The 12,253-nt window shown below is 42.4% G+C and overlaps 1 long non-coding RNA gene across 1 annotated transcript in view; it reads right to left on the bottom strand.

Moving 5' to 3' along the window:
• Positions 1 to 2,625: 2,625 nt before the first annotated feature.
• The window catches only part of LOC146868476 (uncharacterized), a 49,707-nt gene continuing 40,079 nt past the window's right edge, over positions 2,626 to 12,253 (bottom strand). The window contains exon 2 of the long non-coding RNA XR_014962908.1: positions 2,626 to 3,894. This is a non-coding gene — a long non-coding RNA (uncharacterized LOC146868476). The remainder of the gene's footprint in view (positions 3,895 to 12,253) is intronic.

The following is a 12,253-nucleotide window of genomic DNA, read 5'->3' as shown; positions in this document are numbered from 1 at the left end:
ACCCACCACAAGAACTGTAACAGGGGTTCTAAAAGATTTTGAGTCGACGGGAACATACACAGGATCAAGTCTCACACTGAACACAGGTTCAAGCAATAGGGACGGACGGTCAAGAGCAAACAGCAACATTAAACATCGTGGCTGGATCTTGAAACTTGAAGAATTATTCAGAGGGTCCCGAAAGCCAGTGTGTGCGGCCACATCACCCAAGGGCCCTCTGGAAATGGAAACTGGGAGATGTGAGCTTCTCTAGGTTTGGGTATGCTAATAGGTTGGTTTGGAGATAACTCGGGTTCCTCAGCCTTGCAGGCTTGGAACTGGTCTATGCATTGCCCTCCATAGGCTCCCGTTTATTATAAACCGGTTAAGCCAGTAAAGAACCATCACTAGCTGATGACATCACAGAGGCACTGAACAATTAACATAGAATCATATACAACCATCTGCCTTATTACAGAAAATTAAAAAGTCAGCTCTATTATTACACTCAGGGCTATACTCATCAATGTTATTTTATTGTGACAATTGTGATTCTGATCCTTGCTTCACTAGTGCAAAAAGACTGCATGGAGGTAATGAATTTCATTGTATTTTGTGAGGCCGAGCTACTGGCACTCGGATGTTTAGAATGTGTCTTAGGAACTAACTCAGAATACGACCCTCAGACTACACCACAGTATAGAATTACGCAAAGTCAGTGCCATGACACTGCTGCTGTATCCCAAGACATTGTACACAGGCAGATTTCACAATAGTAAATCATTGGGTTTTCTCTGGTAAGTGTTCTAGTTCAGTTTCCGTAGATTCCTAGTGCCCCAAGCCTGCAACTGGTAGTTCTAAACACATGCAAGCAATTCAGTGCCCTCTGACCTTGATAAATCCTGGGTGTAAGAGAATAATACATACTCTGGGATGGTATTACACTAGAATGTCATCTGCAAAAATGTTGTATTTATAGATCAGCATAGATTCACTATTCCTAACTCCACTTCTACGCACGTTGACGATACATATCTATCATTCATGTACGTAGATGTTGAGTTAAGAATGTAGAAGTGAAGTGAGGAGTAGTAAATCTCTATTTCCTCATATATACTTTCCATCACAATATTGTGGTAGTCAGTATTCTGGTTACAATATGTTTGCAGGATGATATTTTTGTACTCTATATTTTGATAGACAACCATGTGCGATTTATGAGCTCAACCAGTACAACTAATGCCTAGAACTGTACTGGGAAGGAACCATTTCACTTTTGTAGCATCCAGTATCCTTACAAAATCAGGCACTCACCTCTTAGAGTTTGAAACAATAGGAGGGTTATAAGTACAAGAACAAAATACAGGGAGAGAGGATCGGCAGGTTATAAAGCATACAATGGATCTCCATGAGGAACATGATTGTTTGTTTTGACAAAGTCTTGCAAGAGGTTACATTTCACCAAACCATGGTTCACTTTGGCCATATTCCGTCCTCCTGTTTGTTAATAACAGTAGGGAAACGAGGGCTGCACAGAACAGATATGGTGATACAGACTGGTCCAGAGAAAATGGAAACTTGGAGGAAATAAACTAAACACAATAATAAATAAATTCATCAATGAATAAATAATATGCTAGTCACCATCAGCTTCAAGAATCACTCCTTAATTGCTAACAACCAAGCCATCTCTTTGCGGACCAAGCTCCTATATGTGATACAACCCCATACTATGCCAACCACTCCTTGAGAGCCTTCCTCTGCTTCCTACATCTCTGCTTTCTTCCCTTGTCTGCCTGGAATTCTGGCTCAGCCTTCGACATTGTTCCTAGCATAGCTGTGGCTTAATGCATGATTATTGCCTTAAGCAGCGTTACCCTCATTACGAGTTATTGATGAAAATCAATGCAGACGATATCACCCTGGATTACCAATATCGCATGGTACAGTACTTACCAGGTATGGTGTTCCCCACCAGTATACATTTTCACTTATAGTATGGGTAATAGCTGCATGAATCAGTGTCTATGCAATAATTTCCACAGGTTTTAGGACATTTCAGAACTTTTCTTCATAAAAATTCTGCCATGCTTTAACTGGTGAAATATGTCCATGGAAAAAAAATAACATATGGGCTTTACTGCATAACTCACTATCCCTGTTTGGGTAAACATTTAATTTAACATTCCAAATTAGGACTTCCACCATACTAGTGACAAGAGTGTCAGTTTGCAAATGAAGCCACCCTTGGCTTTCTATTTTTCGATCCAGAACTTCACATAGGCAAACTCCAGACACCTTTTGTCTGTCAGAATCTTGAGCTGAGCTCCGAGTCCCAGCCAATGGCACTGAAAACTTTACCACCCAATCCGATGTCTTCGAACAAGGAGGAAAGTATGTATACTTTCCTTACCTTACATATAGTTCTCAAATGATGAAATAGCCTTGGTTCAAATAGGTTGGTCCTTTGCAAATGAGTTGAATAAATCACAGGAATCTGGTAATGAATAAATCGCAGGAATCTAGTAATAGAAAGGTCGATCCTCTTTAAAGAGATCTAGATCTCTCAGTAATCTAATCCCATAGTTTCAAAACTTTCAGCTTTTAACAGAACCCTTTCCAGTCCATGGGATTAGACTCAGAGGGTTATCTAACACAATTTATTGACATCCTGAGTCTTCAGCACATGATGATAAGCCACTTATGTCTACCTACAAGATGTATAAAGATGCCTAATCCTTACTGAATAACTGATTTGCCAATGAAGAACCCTGATTACAATCTACATTTACTCTAATCTTTACAGTCCATGAAGACACCCTAGCCTAATTCATTGGTACCTTCATGCAGGATCACCACACCACATGGAGATGGTAGTTGACAGAACCATTGATTCATCTCCTTGGTCAAAACATGGTTCTGCAGTTTCTATTCGTGAATATAGACCATTCGGACAATTAATGTCACCAGTTAAAGCACAGAGCTCCAGATACGCGTGGATATGTTTAATTGACCTATACAACCAATCGCATTTTTCGTATACTAAAATGAAGGGATTCAGCATTTTCTGATTGTATTCATTGTAATATATGCATGTTTGCCATTCATTATATATATACATACTGTTTTTTTAAAACAAATATCACATCACTCTTGAGTTGTCTGGTCTTCGGTGCAGTCATCCTATTATTCCCAACACTTGCTTTGGTTCCAGCCACCATTTTCATCCTCCAGACACTGTTCTTTTGCGAGTCACAGCTCCGGTAGATAGGTTCTGATAGGCAGTATAGCTGCCCCCCAGGTGTGGTGCCACAAAGAGTAGGACGGCACTGATGAGGAGGGCAGCAGCGATCACCCCTACCACTGCCAGAATGGTGTAGCAGCACCGCTGGTTCTGAAAGCCCCAGAGGCCTGGCAGCTCCTCATATTCGCTGCTCGACGGCGGGTGGCGAACGTCCAAGCTTTGGCTGATGGTCCGGACACAGAGCTGAGGCATGATGGCATTAGATGGCGACCTGGGCGGATGCTTCACACAGAGCTGACCTTTTCCACGGCTGAAGCGGATGCTGTACATTCTCCTCATGCTCTCTGGGAAGCAGGAGAGGATAATGGGGTTGTTATCCAGCTTGGTCAACCCCGCAGCTGGAAGGCTGGTCTTGTTGCGACACATTGGGCACTGAATGGTCTCAGGTAGCGATGACTTGACATTGATTCGGGCAAGGCACTCCAGGCAGAAGGTGTGACGGCACTGGAGCATCTTAGGTGCACGGAAGACATTATTGAACTGGCTGAAGCAGATGGCACACTCCAGATCAGGGTCCTCGCTTTCCTGGAAGTCCATGGTAGGGTCTTCTCTTGGCTCGGGGCTGTAGGTCAGCCTTCTAGCATCCAAGTGAATCTACACCTGCATCCCAGCTGAAACACACAAAGCATAACCATTTCTACATGTGTTATTAGACCTGCGCACAGCTCTTAGTGATAATAAGGAAAGCATCACTACAAGTTAATACATGAGAAATAAAATGAAATAGGAGTTTCAAACAACCGAATTTATATCAATGAGCAATTAGTATTATCTAGCAATCAATTAAAATGCAAGGCAGTGGACATTGATGCCACAAGCATAACTTTTAGCCAAATCCCTATTGTTCTCCGCTTCTGTCACCATTACAATTAGGCAAGCATTGATGGCTGCCAGGATTCTTGCCCCTGTTGGAAATCCCATACAGAATGTGAGTCTGCGTTGCTACCACCAGTGGCACTGCTTACACCTGTAAACTTCAGTGATGACTTTTAGCACGTGTAATATATATTATGGAATAGGTGATGGTAAGCATTTCACTGGCACCTCTAACATGTTCTGTAAAATCATAGAACACTATTTCTTATATGTACATTAGGCCAACAATGACCTGCTGTACCCTCTATCCAAGAATGCACCAGGACCCTTTGCACCATTTGTTTTGCATAGATTTCAATCTATCAAAGTTGCATCGAGGGCCCCATGAAATGAAAAACAGATATAATTTGAACTTTCCATTGATTGAAATGACTTGAATTGTTTGGGATGCCACAGATAGGACTAAGCTTGACATTCCCTGACTGAAATACTAAAAGTACGATCAGACCCTCAGAGAGATGATTACTTTGGAGCAATGATATTTGCGACATAGAGCCCTATTTAGATTTTAAGTAATTTCTGTGTAATTACTATTTTTGTTGATTAGCTTAATGCTTGTGAAGTTTCATTGCTCTGCAATTTTTGGACGTGTGTTGCGCCCAGATCTCGAGGTTATAATTATATGAGATACTATTTTGGTGTTGCTGGTCCAGTAACTCGGCTCCCCCCATTGACCAGCAAGGCAGCATACCATTACATGGAGTGGAGGAGTCTGGTTTAGGGACTATGTTTCTTCATTAGTACTTTACCTCATCCCTTACAGGCCAATTGCCGAAGTAAACATCATAATTTACAATTTGCTTAAACATTTGCATGATATGTTTGGTATTTTATCCAGCTCTGAAAAACACCCAGGGCGACCGCTTAGTGTCTATGCGCTGGATGTCAGTCACCATGTGACTTTGATGGAAAAAGGTCTTCGTATTGGTCTATGTCAATGGAAAATGCAGGAGTATTTAACAGGCTGAATAAAAGTTTGTTTTTAAATAGTTCCTATGCATTGAATTGTTGGACATCTATCGGTGTGCCACTCACTGAGAGCGTACATTTGCATTAAATGGATGTTAGAAGCTACAGTAGACACCATGGTTTTTATGTTAGTCATTAGCTTTTAGCAGTGAGGTGATGAGGAAAAACATTCTCTCTTGCCAACATTTCTTAAAAATAGATTTAACATAATGGAAAGACAGCCATTACCTGAAAACATACATACATGAAAAATAGTCTTAAGAAAGCTGTACAATAAGTTACGTTATTCTCCTGAGCGAAACATGTGTCACAGTAAAGATTAAATATAGAATTGAAAGTCCCTGGTGCTGTATATTCTTATGACAAGCTTTTCTTTATTGTAGTATTCTTTCAGTCGCAATATATTTTCTTGTGCAGGAGGCTGGTGTTGAGAGTCTCCTGGCGAATGTTCTACATGATTTTGGCATGCTGCTCATAAACAGGGTGCTAGCTGGGCCCTATCCACAGTAATATTCCTTATAATGTTTGTGGCTCCCACCACTTACCAAGGCCATTGAGTTACTAACAGACGCAGTGAGGTACAGGCCCTTTTCACCCAAATCCCAGTGGCATATCGGTGTAGTATGTGTAATCAATGGGCCTGCTCTTGTCCCATGACTGCGCGTGAAGTCTGCACTCTGAGTGTCCTTTGGGGCATGTGGGGATCCCCTGGATGTACATACCTCCTAAGTTTGTAAGGTATTCCATAAGGTTAAGGGTGTGGATCCTGTATATTGAATAGGACATATTGTAGAACTTTAGTATCATGGAGAAAATATCTTGACACAAATATCAGAAGGTATATATGTATAGATTTTCTATACCAAATGCCACATCTATGTACCTTGAATATAGATTTATATATATCTTCAAGGTACATAGATGTGGAGTCAAGGGAGTAGCCAGCAAATTAAAATACCCCCCACTTTGATCCATACCTCGAATGCTATTGGGTGAGCGAAGCGAGGATTCCCTACCTATTCTAGATGAGTCCCTTTATTAAAGCCTTCTGTTCATCTTTAAGTCTGTCATATATACGTCCATATATCCATCTTTCATACTGCCATTCATCTTTTCACCATTCCATCCATCCACCCTTTCGTTATTAGTTTTCCATCCTTCCACTCACTCACACTTCCAAACATTCATACATCCTTTTACCCATCCATCCTTCATCCATCCACCAATTCACCCTCCTTTTATCAATCCAGCAATCCATCCATCCATCCACACCTCCAGCCAGGTGACCATTCACCCATACGTTTATAATTCCAGTTACTTGCTTTCTATCATTCATGCAAATATTGTTTTATCCTTACATCCATCAGTTCATTCGCCCATTAATCCATCCTTTTTACCCTTCCTTCTCATCAGTTTCTTCCTTATTTTCATATGCCCTCCATTTAACTCTTCCTTCCAGCCCTCTTTCTCTCTCTCTTTCTTGTTGAAAATAACTTTCCTTCCTTGACCTCTGTTATGGATGTCCTGTATTAATTTATTTTTAGGAGCTTTTGTCTGCGGAGCTGCAGACAAGAAAGGCTATTTTTTTATTTTGTTTATATACTTGAGTTTTATATAGCGCTGGCTAAACCCGAAGGTATCAGAGCGCTTTACATGAGGACAGTTACATAGGTTACAAGTTACACATTGTTACAGAAGATACATAAGTTACAAGTTATATCAGTTAAGGGTAAGGGGGTAATGTAAAAGGGTAACGGGGAGGGAGATAAAGCGGAGAGACGAAGGAAAGTCTGCCCAATGTCCAGCTGGGTAGGTGACAGCTGAGGGGGAAGTCCACAGCTCATCTCCTCTATAGCTATCAAAGTAGCTTCACCGGGCATCGGCCAAAAAGTTAAGTCTCTATGGTCGTAGGCAAGATTCACAGGATCCATGTCATGATGGGTGAGCCGAATGGGGGGTGTGGGAAATGAGCGAGGTCTGGTCAGTGTCCACTATGGGAGCTGTTGTATTCATACCACCTGTGCGGCATGGCCGGCGCCCACCGCTACTCTTCTCTCCTGCTGACCTCATATTGAGTGCTTTCCCTCGGGGTAAGGCCTCATCGATTGGTGGGCTATAGTCCGAAATGCATCAGGCGCCATTTTAGGGTCAGTCAGGCTAGGGAGTTCCCTACAGCTTTTCCTACAGTGAAAGCCGGTTTCCACAGGGGCAGAGCCTCTAGCCCCAGCCAGAGGGAAGCATCGAAGTTACGGACCGTATATGATCATTGCTTTCACCATCTTTCCCAGTAAGTTACTGAGACTCTAAACTGAAAACTGAAAATCTGGGTCCCTACTGGGACTAATTATTGCTTCTCAGACCATCTTAGAGTCAGGCAAATGCAATCACCAGATTAATTACTGCTTCGCTAAGGAATTACTGAGTTTCAACACCACCCCTGCTTAAGCTGCAAAAGCAGGAGGGGTTCACGACGCCACTGTGTGGAGTTAAGTATAATAAATCAATACTTACCTGTATGCACTTATCTATTGTTATTTTGTTCTTGCTTCATCAGGCCAGTCTGTGACCTGGCCAGAGTAACAATTGGATGAAGGAATAGATGAAAGGCAGGGTCAGTACTGCACACTTGTTATAAAGAAAATGTGCTGCAAGCTTAGCTCTAACATCTTGTAGTTATGTTTTTGGAGAGAAGAAGAACTCCACTTACATGAGGAAGGAACTCCACTACCGAACAACACATGGGGATACCACTCCTCTAGGGCCCAGCGACAGGCTACACTTGGACCTGAAAATCGTCATCAGTTTGGACCCTAACCGGCCCATATTACGCAGCCCTGCCAAGTTGGCCAGGTCAAGGCGTGATGTGCTGTTCCATTCTCGGTTTTTTCTTCCAATCCTGGGACTTGTAGTCTTGTTTATTACATTACAAAACAGGACTACAAGTCCCAGAATACAAGGGAAAAAACCTAGATTGGAGGAGCACATCATGCATGGACCTCTGAAAGTTGGCAGCGATGATTATATGTTGACTCATCATTAGTCATTTATACATTACTGTATCTCTTTTGATCAATCTATTCAATCAGGTTATTTATTTTTTAGTCCTGATGAAGTTAAAGAGTCACTTACCCACACATATTGGTTTGATCAGACAGAAAATGCTACAAACAAGATTGGCTTGCTCACACCTTTTTCATGAACTCTGTTGTCTCTTGTTGGTGTGTTGATAGCATCGTTTGCTTTTTCGTACAAGAGCAAGCTTTGGGAAACCTCAGCCAACTGTCAGCATGACAGTGAGAACATGGTCTCCTTTGAGGTCGAAAAGGATATATGTGCACCTAAACCTACAAACTGCCCAGGACATGTTTTAATGTTCAATCATCGTCCACGATTGTGATAAGAAATGTGAATATGATATTTGGACGCGGGCATTTTGCATTGGAATGAACTGTCAGGCCATTAAGATGCAATCATACATCACCATAGGCAAAGGTATATAAGCAAAGTAATTATTTTTATACCTTACCCAAAATACACAAGCACACCAGACCACCCCCAGGACGTCTGATTGTATTGAGAATCGCCTCGGTTCTTGGGTTCCTCCCAGGAGCCTGAAAAGTTCCTCCGTCCTCTAGTGGTCAGGACACCTTCATATATAAAGTGCTTGACTTGTTAGAAGACATTTCTGTTGACCCTAATAATAACGTCTGATTGGTTGGACATAGAATCACCTTATACGATTATCCCACAAGACAACATTTTTAGAGTCATAGAACAACATTTACATCATTGTGATTATATTACATCCAGACATTTCATAATGGATATTGCTCATATTGGGCCAGATGTATCAACATTAGGAATTGTGATTTCTAAATTGCAATTCTTACTGAATTGCAATTTGGAAAAAGCAATTCCGAATGTTTGACCGTTATTTTTAAAATTGCGATTCCAAGTGGGTCACAAATCAACCTACCTCATGAATAATAATGAGGTACGCAGAAATTTGCGACCCACCCGGAATCTGACCCATTACAGGAATGTGGCCTGATGGCATCAGCAGACCACCATGTCTGGGATTGCTTTTTTATAAAGCACAGTTTTTTTTATGCAGCCCTTTTCCCTTACAGGAAACAGGACCAAGTTTAAAATGAAAAGTTTCTTTCTTTTGTTTGTTTGTTTAAGAAGCAGTGCCTCCTCTTAAACAAACATTGCCCTGCCCCTTTACAAAGGGTAAGGGGTCCCTTGGGGGATCTCTCCCCGTTTGCAAATGTATTTCCACGACACTTCTGTAGTCAGTAAAGTATAAATGTGCGAGGCACCTTACAGAGAGTTCACCTTGTTGTTGACACCATAGGTGAGAACTGCAGACTGCATGCAATACTGTTCTCCACCTGCATGGCAGCATGCTGCGCAGACATTTTTCATAAGGCAATTCTTTGGAGAAGAACGATCATTGGTCAGGCTGTCCTCCAAGGTAGCACTTAGGTCTTCTTAAAATGTAAGTAAATGAGGGTAGTGCTTGGGCGTGAACACATCCTTAACCCCTTGAGTGCCCCGCCCTTTCCACGCCCTGTGCCGGGCGTTTCATTAGCGGGCGGGTCTCATGACGAGATAGTCTCATCATGGGCACAGCGCAACCGCGGCCCATGACGAGACCATCTCGTCATGGGCACTCAAGAGGTTAAAAATGGACATGCATGCCTACTGTGGAAATATGGATTTTTCTGGTCAGTTATGTCCCCTATCTTGGACCCCAACGGTTCTATGTGCATGTTACAAGTACATGTATGTTCCCTCCAGTTCCAGTTATGAAGACGCAAATACATGTGCGTCCACCGTTAACATGTCCTCTTTCAGATCCGCCATGAATGGGCCGGATATTCCATTCCTAAGTACAAAAGGCCACCGCCTTTATATGGTTCACTTATGCCATTTTTACAGTCCAGGCAAGTAGGCCCTGATTCTGTCATCAAGCTTTTCTTGCTTTCTGTCTCTGAAGCTCCAGTCAGAGCCTGCATCTGTGACCATGAACTTTGTCTCATCCTCTGCGCGACTCACGATGCCTGACATCAGCTTGCTGCCTGCCAAGAACTGTATTTCACCTTCGAAATTATCTGCTCCGATCCCTGCCCAATGCATTCCTGTCTAGTAGTTTAAGTAAACATTCTGCCAGCTACCGAGCAAAGGCCCGGCTTCTCTGTCTTTATGCAAGTAATTCATAGTCCTGTTACTATGGAAGATTCCTGCCCTCGCATCCAGTGTAGACACTTAGACGCTTGTACACGCACTAACAGTCAGTATAGTCAGTATAGAATAAGATTCTACTCCAAGAAGGCCTCTCTTTTGGATAACATAGTTCTTTAAACATAGGATGTTAGATATGATTTGGGATTAGGTTGACTTGACCCTCCAGACATCTGTCGCCACATGTAGAGCTAAATGTCAAGTCCCCTTCACCCCCTAGCTGCACGTCAATCACACGTCATGCTGCTGCGCGCGCATCTCTGCCAAGTATTTCTGCTGACATTGCGAAATTCTTTCATGGAACCACCCCATTATGACATCATGCCTGATGACGTTCCTTTGTTACGCCCAATCACGCCCATTTTCGATTACGCATGAATAATGTTATCTTCCTTATCAATTGTTACGCCTCTCGCATTTGCTCCACTGTAATGCCTATTGTATAAAAGTGATTAATTATCAATAATGTATGTACTTCACTTCCTGAACCCCCGTGGTGATGGAACTTGGAGGCCACGATTTCGAAATCGTCCATTAGAATAAAACCCATTCCGAACCTCTAATACCACGGATTTTGCCTCTTATTTATTGAGCTATTTTTATTATGTTCTGTATCAAATTAAGTCCCGGTAATTAAATTATTTACCACATGAATGGCGCCCGAATAGGGACACTTTCTCATCTCACGCGCCGGCGGTGCGTTGCAGGCCCGGTCTCCTGCCACAGCTGGACGGACAACAACGCGTACCAGCAGGATTTCCTGTATCTCCCTCCGGTCAAGCGGGGGCGACTGAGGCTGCGATCAACATCCAGACGAGGCGGTGAGAAGTGCGAAGTATCCCGACCAGAGCCTAGCTGAGAGAGCAAGATCCGAGGTATACAGAGGCCCACCAGGTTTCCGATGTCCTGAAGTGTCCGAAGTTTTCGAGTCGAGTCCAGTCCGGTCCAGTTCAGTTCAGTTCCGTTCCGAGGCCTTCCGTTTCCGAGCTACCCGGTGAGTACCATTACTGGGGAGGCGTTCTGGCGTGCACATAAGTTGTGCCGGTCCAGACGGGTTTGGGTACACAAATCCGGTCTGCACTGTTTTAGCAGTGTATCTGTACTGTTTAGCAGTATATCTAGTATATCAAGTATATAAATTCAGAATAATTTCCGTTAAATGTCGAGAATTATGTTTTGTAATTAAGTTTTCTTAGATCATCAATAGCATCGCTGTTCATTAAATGTTAAATGTTAAATGTGTTAATACGTTCTGCATATTGTGGTATGAATGACTGTTCATTATCGTGTTTATTGTATTAAGTTTGTTCAAGATCAAGTATCAGATCAGTTCTCAAAATGCCGCTCTTTTCGAAATTAAGACAGATCACAACTAGAAAAGGGGTACTCGAAGAAGCTGTTCCCATTCCTCCTAAGGACACTCCAGGGTACTTCATGTATCATAAACACGGCCTAGACGCTATATTATTTCTTGATCTATGGGTAGACTACACTAAGGAATTACCAGAAAGTCAGAGGTGGCCCGCAGCTGGGACCTGGGATGCAGAGTGCATCGTGAAAGTAGAGGAAGAATTATGGAAAAAGAAAGCTAGACAATCACAGAAAGACGCCATTGAATTATGGCGTAAAGAATCATATAGACGTACAGAAAAAGCACGTAGACAGGAAGAGAAGAGTAAAGAGAATTCAAATGAAGTTCGAGAAAATCTATTAATTGAAGAAGGTACACGAGTAAAATCAGAACAAGTAGACAGACAAAGACATGCCCTTATGAAGGGTATGTATCCCCTTCTGGCCGAAGGATTACCTAAGGCTACCCCGGGGATACCAAAAGACTTGCCACCCCCATTATTTCCAATAAAAATACATCCTAAGGGG

Source organism: Triturus cristatus, chromosome 1_2, assembly GCF_964204655.1.
Source record: "Triturus cristatus chromosome 1_2, aTriCri1.1, whole genome shotgun sequence".
Taxonomy (NCBI): Eukaryota; Metazoa; Chordata; class Amphibia; order Caudata; family Salamandridae; genus Triturus; species Triturus cristatus.
The sequence above is the reverse complement of the archived record's forward strand: the minus strand, read 5'-3'. Positions and strand labels throughout refer to the sequence as shown.